The following is a 10,762-nucleotide window of genomic DNA, read 5'->3' on the forward strand; positions in this document are numbered from 1 at the left end:
CAATACTTGAAAATGGTTGTCAAGTAATGATCAACAACCAACTTGACAGAACTTGAAGAATTCTGAAAATAATAATAAGCAAATATTGTACAATCCAGGTGTACAAAGCCCTTCGAAACGTACCAAGAAATCTCATATCTGCATTCACTCCCAATGGTGATTCTAATATGTATTGTCCCAGGGCATGTAAATGAGATATTGTCAATAAATTAGCAAATGTTTTCACTTTGTCATTGTGGGCTATTGTGTGTAGATGGGTGAGAATTGGTTATCTCCATTTTGAATTCAGGCCGTAACACTAAAATGTGGAATAAGTCAAGGGTATGAATACTTTCTGAAGGCACTGTATGTACAGTATCTGGCTAAATTATTAGAAAACAAAATCTGCATGAATATTTTCTAATACTGATTTTTGGTTTGTAAGTGAATGTCAAAGTGACGGACATTTGTGGCCTTTTCTCATTTGGGAAAAAGTCTGTCCTCCACCCTCTCTCCTCCATGACCAGGAACCCGATAAATGGATGTCAATTTGTTAACAGGCGAACAGAAGAGTGTCCTCCCCTCCTCGATAGCCACTTTTCATCGAGGATAAACATGCAAGTCCTTTGTGGAAGAGTTTTGAAATCTACCAAACCCACTTTGAATCAGCATTATGTTTTTTCTGAGGAGAATAACATGCACACGTTGAAAAACATATAATTTTATCTGTAAAATGTCTGGCACAACTAACTTAATATGTTTTTATCACTTTACACATTTATTTTGGGATCCACTCCTGTAAACGTCATTCATGCGCCATGCGACTGGAGAAGTAGAGTAATTTCATACAAGCATATCTTCGTCCACATTACCTCACCTCGCTGCCACTCCATGATTACTTTTGGCCTTTTTAAAAAGGAGGCGAGAGAGGACGGAGGACAGGACACAGGATTTTAGCAAATTCAACTGCGAAAAGGCCTGTGTACCAAACCACCACCATTCTCAATGTGTTCCTCCCTCTGAGGTCCTACCGTAGTAGTGTTGTCGTGTTTGGGAGTCTAGACACTATAGCTTGCCGGCATCCTTGAACTTGCTGAGCAGGCCTTGGTCAACCCGCAGAGGGAAGGAGAGGAAGCGACTGTGGTAGTACTGGGAGTCTGCCTGGAGGTTCTGGATCAAGTCCGAAAGCAGGTGGGCATGCTCCACCCCACAGCCCGGGGCCTTGTAGCTCAGGGCGGTGAAGTGGATGTGGAAGTGGTAGTAGGAACAGCTGGTAGTGGAGGTGCACCTTCAGCTTACTGACTGCCAAATAAACAGTCAGTAGTCTTAGGAAAAGTAAGTCCCATCCCTATAACAATCGCAATACGCTCAACAAGCAAGGTATAAATATATCCTATAAATCACATTGGCTACGGATGCCTGTCTGCATCAAACTTTAAACATTTCATCAACTATTAACTTAGTTCCGCCTGAAGCTTGAGCTAGTGAACTTGCAACATTGTATAAAATATTCTGGGCTCTCAGAGTTTCCTGCACCAGTGAGCTTGGGACAGACACAGCTGTAGGCTATTTGCGCAAGGGATAAGAAACAGTGCTTGACTTGGGCAGGAGTTCACCAGAGCTGAGTACCGGCACCTCAAATGTTCTACTGCTTGAGCTCTTGTTCATCCTATAGAATATTAGCTCAAAGGTAATGTGGAGCTCCTGCACCTACATATAAACAATACCAGCACCCAAAATGAGTACCGGAACCTATTTCAGTCCAAGTCAAGCACTGATAAGAAGTATGACATTTCCACTGGATCAGAACATTACATTTTTACCTTTCACGCTGAGTGGTTATCGAGTGGTTATCGAAAGGGAGAGGTGGAAAGATTTTTCAAATACATTGAGGAACTATTGTAACTCCAAATAATGTTAAAACATACTTTGTTTGCTTGCTGTTTGAGGTGAAGAAAACATTACTTTGAGAAGCTCCACAGGTCATTCATTAGTGGTGGTATGTTAACCCAATCAGAAATACTATCAGATCCCCAAATGGGCACATTTATATTCCTCCATTTGCGCACAGGCCAGGTAGCCTATAGATCTACCTCTATGCTTGCGCGTTCTTACTCAACATTAACAGGAGCGCTCCAAACAAAAGGCAATGACTAGTCCAAACAAAAGGCAATGACTAGTCGACAAAACATAAAGTTGAGTGAGCTAGGACGAAAATAGTTAATATAACTATTTGTTCAGCACTTTAGAAATGTACAGCGACAGAATTCAGAACATGGGCCAGTCTTACAGTATTCTCCCTGTACACCAAGTCAGAACCGCAAGATAAATAAAGGGGGCATATACAGTGCCTTGCGAAAGTATTCGGCCCCCTTGAACTTTGCGACCTTTTGCCACATTTCAGGCTTCAAACATAAAGATATTAAACTGTATTTTTTTGTGAAGAATCAACAACAAGTGGGACACAATCATGAAGTGGAACGACATTTATTGGATATTTCAAACTTTTTTAACAAATCAAAAACTGAAAAATTGGGCGTGCAAAATTATTCAGCCCCTTTACTTTCAGTGCAGCAAACTCTCTCCAGAAGTTCAGTGAGGATCTCTGAATGATCCAATGTTGACCTACATGACTAATGATGATAAATACAATCCACCTGTGTGTAATCAAGTCTATAAATGCACCTGCACTGTGATAGTCTCAGAGGTCCGTTAAAAGCGCAGAGAGCATCATGAAGAACAAGGAACACACCAGGCAGGTCCGAGATACTGTTGTGAAGAAGTTTAAAGCCGGATTTGGATACAAAAATATTTCCCAAGCTTTAAACATCCCAAGGAGCACTGTGCAAGCGATAATATTGAAATGGAAGGAGTATCAGACCACTGCAAATCTACCAAGACCTGGCCGTCCCTCTAAACTTTCAGCTCATACAAGGAGAAGACTGATCAGAGATGCAGCCAAGAGGCCCATGATCACTCTGGATGGATAAAATTGATGGGAAGATGGATGGAGCCAAATACAGGACCATTCTGGAAGAAAACCTGATGGAGTCTGCAAAAGACCTGAGACTGGGACGGAGATTTGTCTTCCAACAAGACAATGATCCAAAACATAAAGCAAAATCTACAATGGAATGGTTCAAAAATAAACATATCCAGGTGTTAGAATGGCCAAGTCAAAGTCCAGACCTGAATCCAATCGAGAATCTGTGGAAAGAACTGAAAACTGCTGTTCACAAATGCTCTCCATCCAACCTCACTGAGCTCGAGCTGTTTTGCAAGGAGGAATGGGAAAAAATTTCAGTCTCTCGATGTGCAAAACTGATAGAGACATACCCCAAGCGACTTACAGCTGTAATCGCAGCAAAAGGTGGCGCTACAAAGTATTAACTTAAGGGGGCTGAATAATTTTGCACGCCCAATTTTTCAGTTTTTGATTTGTTAAAAAAGTTTGAAATATCCTATAAATGTCGTTCCACTTCATGATTGTGTCCCACTTGTTGTTGATTCTTCACAAAAAAATACAGTTTTATATCTTTATGTTTGAAGCCTGAAATGTGGCAAAAGGTCGCAAAGTTCAAGGGGGCCGAATACTTTCGCAAGGCACTGTAGACAGACAATGAAAGCTCTTTCAATATTCAATGATTACATTTCTCTAAAACAGGCTATAGGCTACATGTGCACCACTAAGTCAGAACAGTAGGTTCGGTTATGAGGGGGAAAGGACCACATTATTAGGGTGAGGCACGTAGGCTACTAACACAACATACACTTAGTATCACTTTCTTAGCTACAGTATGCATATCTCCCTGTCATATTACATAATTTATGCAGCAATATACAATATTTGTTTTGACTCACCTTGTTGTGCTGTCCTCTTGAAAAGAAAGGTGGTGCGGCCGTCCTTCTTGCGGGCAAATGCTGGCATCAAAGAGACCCTTAAACCTAGATTTGGACCACACATCCACTCCACTGAATAGCTGATTGCTTTCCAACGTATGCAGTTAGCCAATGATTCCTTCCAAACCACTCATTTTTGAATTTGCCATTTCCAAATAGTTGTGTAATATTTATGTCCAATGACCACCAATACGTTTTTTCTATAATTTCTCTTCATATGACAAGGATTTGCCAGTAGATTGTGGACTTGATTCATGATGGTGACTGCTTGTCTATCTTGCTAGCTAAGATTTTGAAAGTATGATGTTGACATCAGTCCAATCAAAGCTACGGTAGATATAATGTGATTTGACGTCATTTTATCTGCGACCTTGAGCCTTCTTGGATGGGCACTTTGAATGTAACTCTATGGTAGCACCCAAGGGGCTTGGAATTTTTGTCCCCATGAGTGACATAACACTGAGTCAATCACGGCGCAACTAGAGATCATTACCAACCCCGACACTCCGTATATTCCCGCTGGCTGACTCACCACCACAGAAAGCAATGAGCTTGGCTAACACACCTGCATGTTGGAGGTGCCTTACTCAAGAAAGCAAAAAAAGAGACAATTTTCGTATGCGGCAAAGCTGTCATAAAGGCAAATGGTGGCAACTTTGAAGAATCTCAATTATAAAATATATATTTATTTGTTTAACACTTTTTTTGTTGCTTCATGATTCCATATGTGTTATTTCATAGTGTTAATGTCTTCACTATTTATTCTACAATGTGGAAAATAGTAAAAATAAAGAAAAACCTTGGAATGAGTGGGTGTGTCCAAACATTTGACTGGTACTGTATATATTTGTTTCTGCTCGACTAAAACCATTTGAGTCGACTAACAGCATAACAACCAAACAATCTACTAGTCGACTAATTGGGGTTAACCTTATTATTTACGCAAAGAAAGATTCTACAAGAGAACATTGTGAGAGCTATTGATTTTATGGTCCTGCCAACCATCCTAAGCATATATATATTTTTTAACATTAATTAACTAGGTAAGTCAGTTAATAAGAACAATGCTTTGCGGGTCCAATGCTTTGTGTTTCTGCTTCGGACGGCCTATGTTAAGATTGAAGATTAGTTGGGACTAATAGTGTCATTGACGTCACACGTGGCAGTTCGTAACGTACAGAACACCGTTTGGGATTGAATATTAGGCTATATCGTCCATTCACTGTAATTTCTACAGACAGTATGGCACAAAGCCAATACAACAACAAAAAATACAAAAATAAAGCAAAATAGAATGAATGTTGTGTGGTACCCTAAATTAACACATAACTGTTGTACTTGTTGTTATTGCACTTAATAGCACCACCGCCAATTTCACTAATAACTGCTGCTTTTTAGGAAGATTTTACTTGCAATAACTGTGATATGTAGATGTTTTACCTACCTTATCTGAATGCACTGACTGTAAATCACTCTGGTATAAACTAAATGACCAAAATGGAAATGAATGTCACACTCCTGAAAATAACAAATGACCAGTATAAGAAGAAAGAAACACAATAAACTATTGCTGTGTCAGTTGGATGTGAAACATTGACTAAACCGGAAATCACACAGAGGAGGAAACAGCACCAAGACCACACTTGACTCTCTGTAAAAACAGCATTTTTGATAAGTTCTCTATCTCGCTAAATCACCAATTAAGGTCAGGGGTTGAGCTTTCCAAAATAATTTTCATACCATTGATTGAAATATGGTCATTACTGTGGATCTGTAGTTGTTCCACTCACAAGGTAGTGAAAATCTCACAAGGTAGTGCATTTGAGCCTTATTAGCCTTATTATTTACGCAAAGAAAGATTCTACAAGAGAACATTGTGAGAGCTATTGATTTTATGGTCCTGCCAACCATCCTAAGCATATATATATTTTTTAACATTAATTAACTAGGTAAGTCAGTTAATAAGAACAATGCTTTGCGGGTCCAATGCTTTGCGTTTCTGCTTCGGACGGCCTATGTTAAGATTGAAGATTAGTTGGGATTAATAGTGTCATTGGAGTCACACGTGGCAGTTCGTATCGTACAGAACACCGTTTGGGTTTGAATATTAGGCTATATCGTCCATTCACTGTAATTTCTACAGACAGTATGGCACAAAGCCAATACATCAACAAAAAATACAAAAATAAAGCAAAATAGAATGAATGTTGTGTGGTACCCTAAATGAACACATAACTGTTGTACTTGTTGTTATTGCACTTAATAGCACCACCGCCAATTTCACTAATAACTGCTGCTTTTTAGGAAGATTTTACTTGCAATAACTGTGATATGTAGTTGTTTTACCTACCTTGTCTGAATGCACTGACTGTAAATCACTCTGGTATAAACTAAATGACCAAAATGGAAATGAATGTCACACTCCTGAAAATAACAAATGACCAGTATAAGAAGAAAGAAACACAAGAAACTATTGCTGTGTCAGTTGGATGTGAAACATTGACTAAACCGGAAATCACACAGAGGAGGAAACAGCACCAAGACCACACTTGACTCTCTGTAAAAACAGCATTTTTGATAAGTTCTCTATCTCGCTAAATCACCAATTAAGGTCAGGGGTTGAGCTTTCCAAAATAATTTTCATACCATTGATTGAAATATGGTCATTACTGTGGATCTGTAGTTGTTCCACTCACAAGGTAGTGAAACTCTCACATGGTAGTGAATTTGAGAGTGGTTACATTACATACATACTTTCCCAGCCCCACCACTCAGCTTTCTACCAAACAGAAAACATTGGTTAACTGCTTGCGATGGTGGCAGAGGTGGTAAGAGATGCCAAAGCAAATTCCAGGTAAATATATAGTCCCAGCCCACTCATCTGAACGTGGCACATCCTACGTTGTTTGTGACACATTTGTAAACAAAATATGACCCCAATCTTAATGGTGTCTGTAGGCTGAAGTACCACTGCAATTTGAAATATATTTGAGAGTACTCACATACACACACACAGACATGTCTAAATTAGAGTAATGGTGAAGCAATTCAGGGTTGCAGTGGGAAATATGTGCTACCATTGGCTGTATAATACACCAATTGCCATTATACAAACTCACCACTCATTGCCCAGACCAGCACAATCTTAGCAGGATCTACATCATCATTATTAAACTTTCCCAGACATTACTGTGTAACCAATAGACCTGCCCCAACAGGACGGAAACAGACCATTTTAGTGAACAATGCTTTCATTTTAGTGAACAATGCTTTTTTTCAGAACCCGGCATCAAGCACATGGCTCCCCACTGGAAAACGGGGTTAATTTCCTGTCTCCACCCTTCCTCCTGTGTCTCCCTCATTTCTATCTCCCCATATGTGTCCATGCCTGTCTTAACAAAGCCTGATAAAAATACCTTAAAGTAGAGTGGATATCCACTCTTTTTAAAAAACAAAGGTCACTTAAAGGTAAAGTAAAAGACACAAAAACTAAACTTAAGAACAGAAAGCATATAAATAACGCACATAGAACAGATCTACCTCTTCTTAGACTTGCTTTCAATGAGAACGACAGATCTATAACTAAACATTTCTATGTGAAATTGATCAGGTTGATTGTGTTTCACAGAGAGACAAACACTGCACCTTGAATTTGTATCTCTACATCAGATAAGCATTTTGAAATAGTAGCCTGTAGTCACTCCCTATCAGTTTCTTGAGAAGCACCTGCATCAAGGATAAGATTACTTCAATGTGACTGTTCACAAACAGCCTAAAAAACATTGTCACTTAGTTGACTGAAATTCACCCCAGTTGACGAGTCAGAATTGCTCAGTCTCACTTTATGTGATTAGTCACATTTCTACATTCATAACATCTTTAGGATTATGAAAAAAATTGATTCCTCAGGATATATCAAATGTTATGGTGTTCATTATGGTTTTGAAAAATTAAGCACATTAAAAGGGGTCTTCTATTGAGGTCTTTTTCACACGAAAGGTTAAGGTTAGGATTGAGGGAGGGGAAGCTGATCCTAGAGCTGTACCTAGGGAAACTTCACCTCGGAAACTAATAGCAGCAGCAGCAGACGAAATGAATACAATACAATGTAGCAAAAGTAACCTCTTTAGCGTCTATCTGGCTGCTATAGGCCTACACACCATATTTAATGTTTCCTCTATTCTACTTGACATGTAGACATCTGGTGCTATTACTACTATAAAACACCCAATCAACATGGTTCTGTGTCTTGATAGTCTGTAATGGGTTGGTGTGTTTGCAATGAATTCTTCACCATCCCTTCTTCTCATATTGTTTGAGAACTTTTAAGTCCCCAGTTGAAATTAGATTATTTATTATGAATATATATATGGCATTATCATATTCCTTAATCCAAACATCATCCCTATAAATTAGTGAAGGCTACATTAGTTAAAATGTAATGCTGCAATGTTGGTAGCCTAATAAAACCTGCAGGAATTCAATAAATTATACACAAAATACCCATTATTCAGTGATGCCATGTGTTTTTGCAACTCGCATTGTTATTCATGCCAAAGATTCAGAATTTTACCAACAGTCCACAACTTGTTCTTCTTACCATAAATAGATTTAGAAAATAGTAAATACATTTAGAAAACCGAAGAAAAGCCGAGAACTTACCCTGTAGAACCACAAATATTGTTCCCTGTAGCTGTCAGCTGAAGGTAGGTCTATACAGTGGATACATGCATACAAGACTGAGGGATGGTGGCTATGCTTCTCAAATATGACACAATTCAGAAAGATAACAATATTTGAAGACGATGTTTTCAAAAGTACACCATTTGAAACGCTGTTGTCAAGAAACAACTGCTTTTACGCACGATATTGGACAAATACCCAATGACTTCTAGGCTACACTTAAACGGATGCAACATGCACTGGAAATTTGTCACTACAGAAGAATCTTTCGGTTTTTACCAACTGTACAATGAGAATGGCGCTGAAGGAGATGGCTGCCATTTTACGATCCCGTAACTAATTGTGCTATTGTGTATGTTTTTTCTCGTTATTTGAAACGTATTTTGTATGTGTCTTATGACCGAAAAGAGATTCTAGATATCAGGACAGAGATTACTCACCCCGTACTGGAGAGTCGGGCGGGAAGGATTTACTTTAGACGCCCGAAAATGCCCTCATCCCCGTCACTCGCAGGAGAAAGAGACGGAGGTATCAGGGACGAAGCTAATCAGGGTTGGTCCTGGTCAGTCCCTGGATGGGAGACCAGATGCTGCTGGAAGTGGTGTAGGAGGCACTCTTTCTTCTGGTCTAAAAAATATCCCAAAGCCCCAGGGCAGTGATTGGGGACATTGTGCTGTGTAGGGTAAGGTCTTTCAGACGGGATGTTAAATGGGTGTCCTGACTCTCTGAGGTCATTAAAGATCCCATGGCACTTATCATAAGGGTGTTAACCCTGGTGACCTGGCTAAATTCCCAATCTGGCCCTCAAACCATCATGGTCACTTAATAATCCCCCATTTACAATTGGCTCATTCATCCCCTGTAACTATTCCCCAGGTCGTTGCTGTGTTCTCAGTCAATTTACCTGGTAAAATAATGGATAAATAAATAAAATAAAATATTAGCCAATGTACAATCAATCAATAATCAAATAGACAAACTATGACAACGTCCACTACAGTTGAAAAGTTTGGGGTCACTTAGAAATGTCCTTATTTTTTAAAGAAAAGCACATTTTTTTGTCCATTAAAATAACTTCAAATTGATCAGAAACACAGTGTAGACATTGTAAATGACTATTGTAGCTGGAAACGGCAGATTTTTTTATGGAATATTGTTAGGGTTGCGTCAATTCGAATCTGGTATCAGGATAAATATGACATTGAGTCACCGATTGTATACTATGTATTTTTTACAGAGTACCACTCTCCATATTGTTTGAGTGGCTGAGTTAGTTTTGACATAAATCTGCTTGAAAATCTATGGCAAGACTTAAAATGGTTGTCAAGCAATGATCAACAACCAACTTGACAGAGCTTGAAGAATTCTGAAAAGAATCATAGGCGAATATTGTACGATCCAGGTGTGCAAAGCCCTTCGAAACGTACCAAGAAAGCATCGGTTCACATTGGCCGGTAGGGATATCCTTGTCTCATCGCGCACTAGCGACTTCTGTGGCGGGCCAGGTGCAGTGCACGCTGACCAGGTGCTTCCGGGTTGGATGCTCGCTGTGTTAAGAAGCAGTGCGGTTGGGTTGTGTTTCGGAGGACGCATGGCTCTCAACCTCAGTCTCTCCCAAGCCCATACGGGGGTTGTAGCATGAAACAAGACAGTAACTACTAATAATTGCATACCACGAAATTGGGGAGAAAAAGGGGGTAAAAATATATATATAAAAAAAAATATATATAGAGTTCACCAGAGCTGAGGACTAGCACCTCAAATGTTCAACTGCTTGAGCTCCTGTTCCTCTTATAGAGTATTAGCTCAAAGTATCGTGGAGCTCCTGCACCTACATATAAACAGTACCAGCACCCAAAATGAGTACCGGAACCTATTTCAGTCCAAGTCAAGCACTGATAAGAAGTATGACATTTCCACTGGATCAGAACATTACATTTTAACCTTTCACGCTGAGTGGTTATCAAGAGTTTATCGAAAAGGAGAGCGATGGAAAGATATTTCATATACATTGAGGGACTATTGTAAATCTCAATCATGAACTTTGTTTGCTTGCTGTTTGAGGTGAAGAAAACATTACTTTGAGAAGCTCCACAGTTCATTAGTGGTGGTGTGTTAAGCCAATCAGAAATACTATTAGATCCCCAAATAGGCACATTTATATACCCACATTTGCACGCAGGCCAGGTAGCCTATTGGC

General features: G+C 39.4%; 1 protein-coding gene across 13 annotated transcripts in view; it reads right to left on the reverse strand.

Annotated features, from left to right (window-relative positions):
* Positions 1 to 9,307, reverse strand: part of LOC110533427 (CMP-N-acetylneuraminate-beta-galactosamide-alpha-2,3-sialyltransferase 4) — a 52,279-nt gene extending 42,972 nt beyond the window's left edge. For 3 of the 13 annotated variants that reach the window (XR_016483594.1, XM_021617617.3, XM_090186034.1), the window contains exons 1-2: positions 6,230 to 6,446; positions 3,841 to 3,924 (exon numbers count right to left, since the gene is read on the reverse strand). The gene's annotated coding sequence lies outside the window, so the exon portion shown is untranslated. Of the gene's footprint in view, positions 1 to 3,840; positions 3,925 to 5,323; positions 5,541 to 6,229; positions 6,452 to 9,002 lie in introns of those variants that run through there. The other 10 variants (XM_021617618.3, XM_090186035.1, XM_090186040.1 and 7 more) reach the window with 6 other exon arrangements.
* Between the last annotated feature and the right edge of the window lie 1,455 nt (positions 9,308 to 10,762).

The sequence above is a fragment of the Oncorhynchus mykiss genome, chromosome 10 (assembly GCF_057628025.1).
Source record: "Oncorhynchus mykiss isolate SJ-2025 chromosome 10, ASM5762802v1, whole genome shotgun sequence".
NCBI classification, from domain to species: domain Eukaryota; kingdom Metazoa; phylum Chordata; class Actinopteri; order Salmoniformes; family Salmonidae; genus Oncorhynchus; species Oncorhynchus mykiss.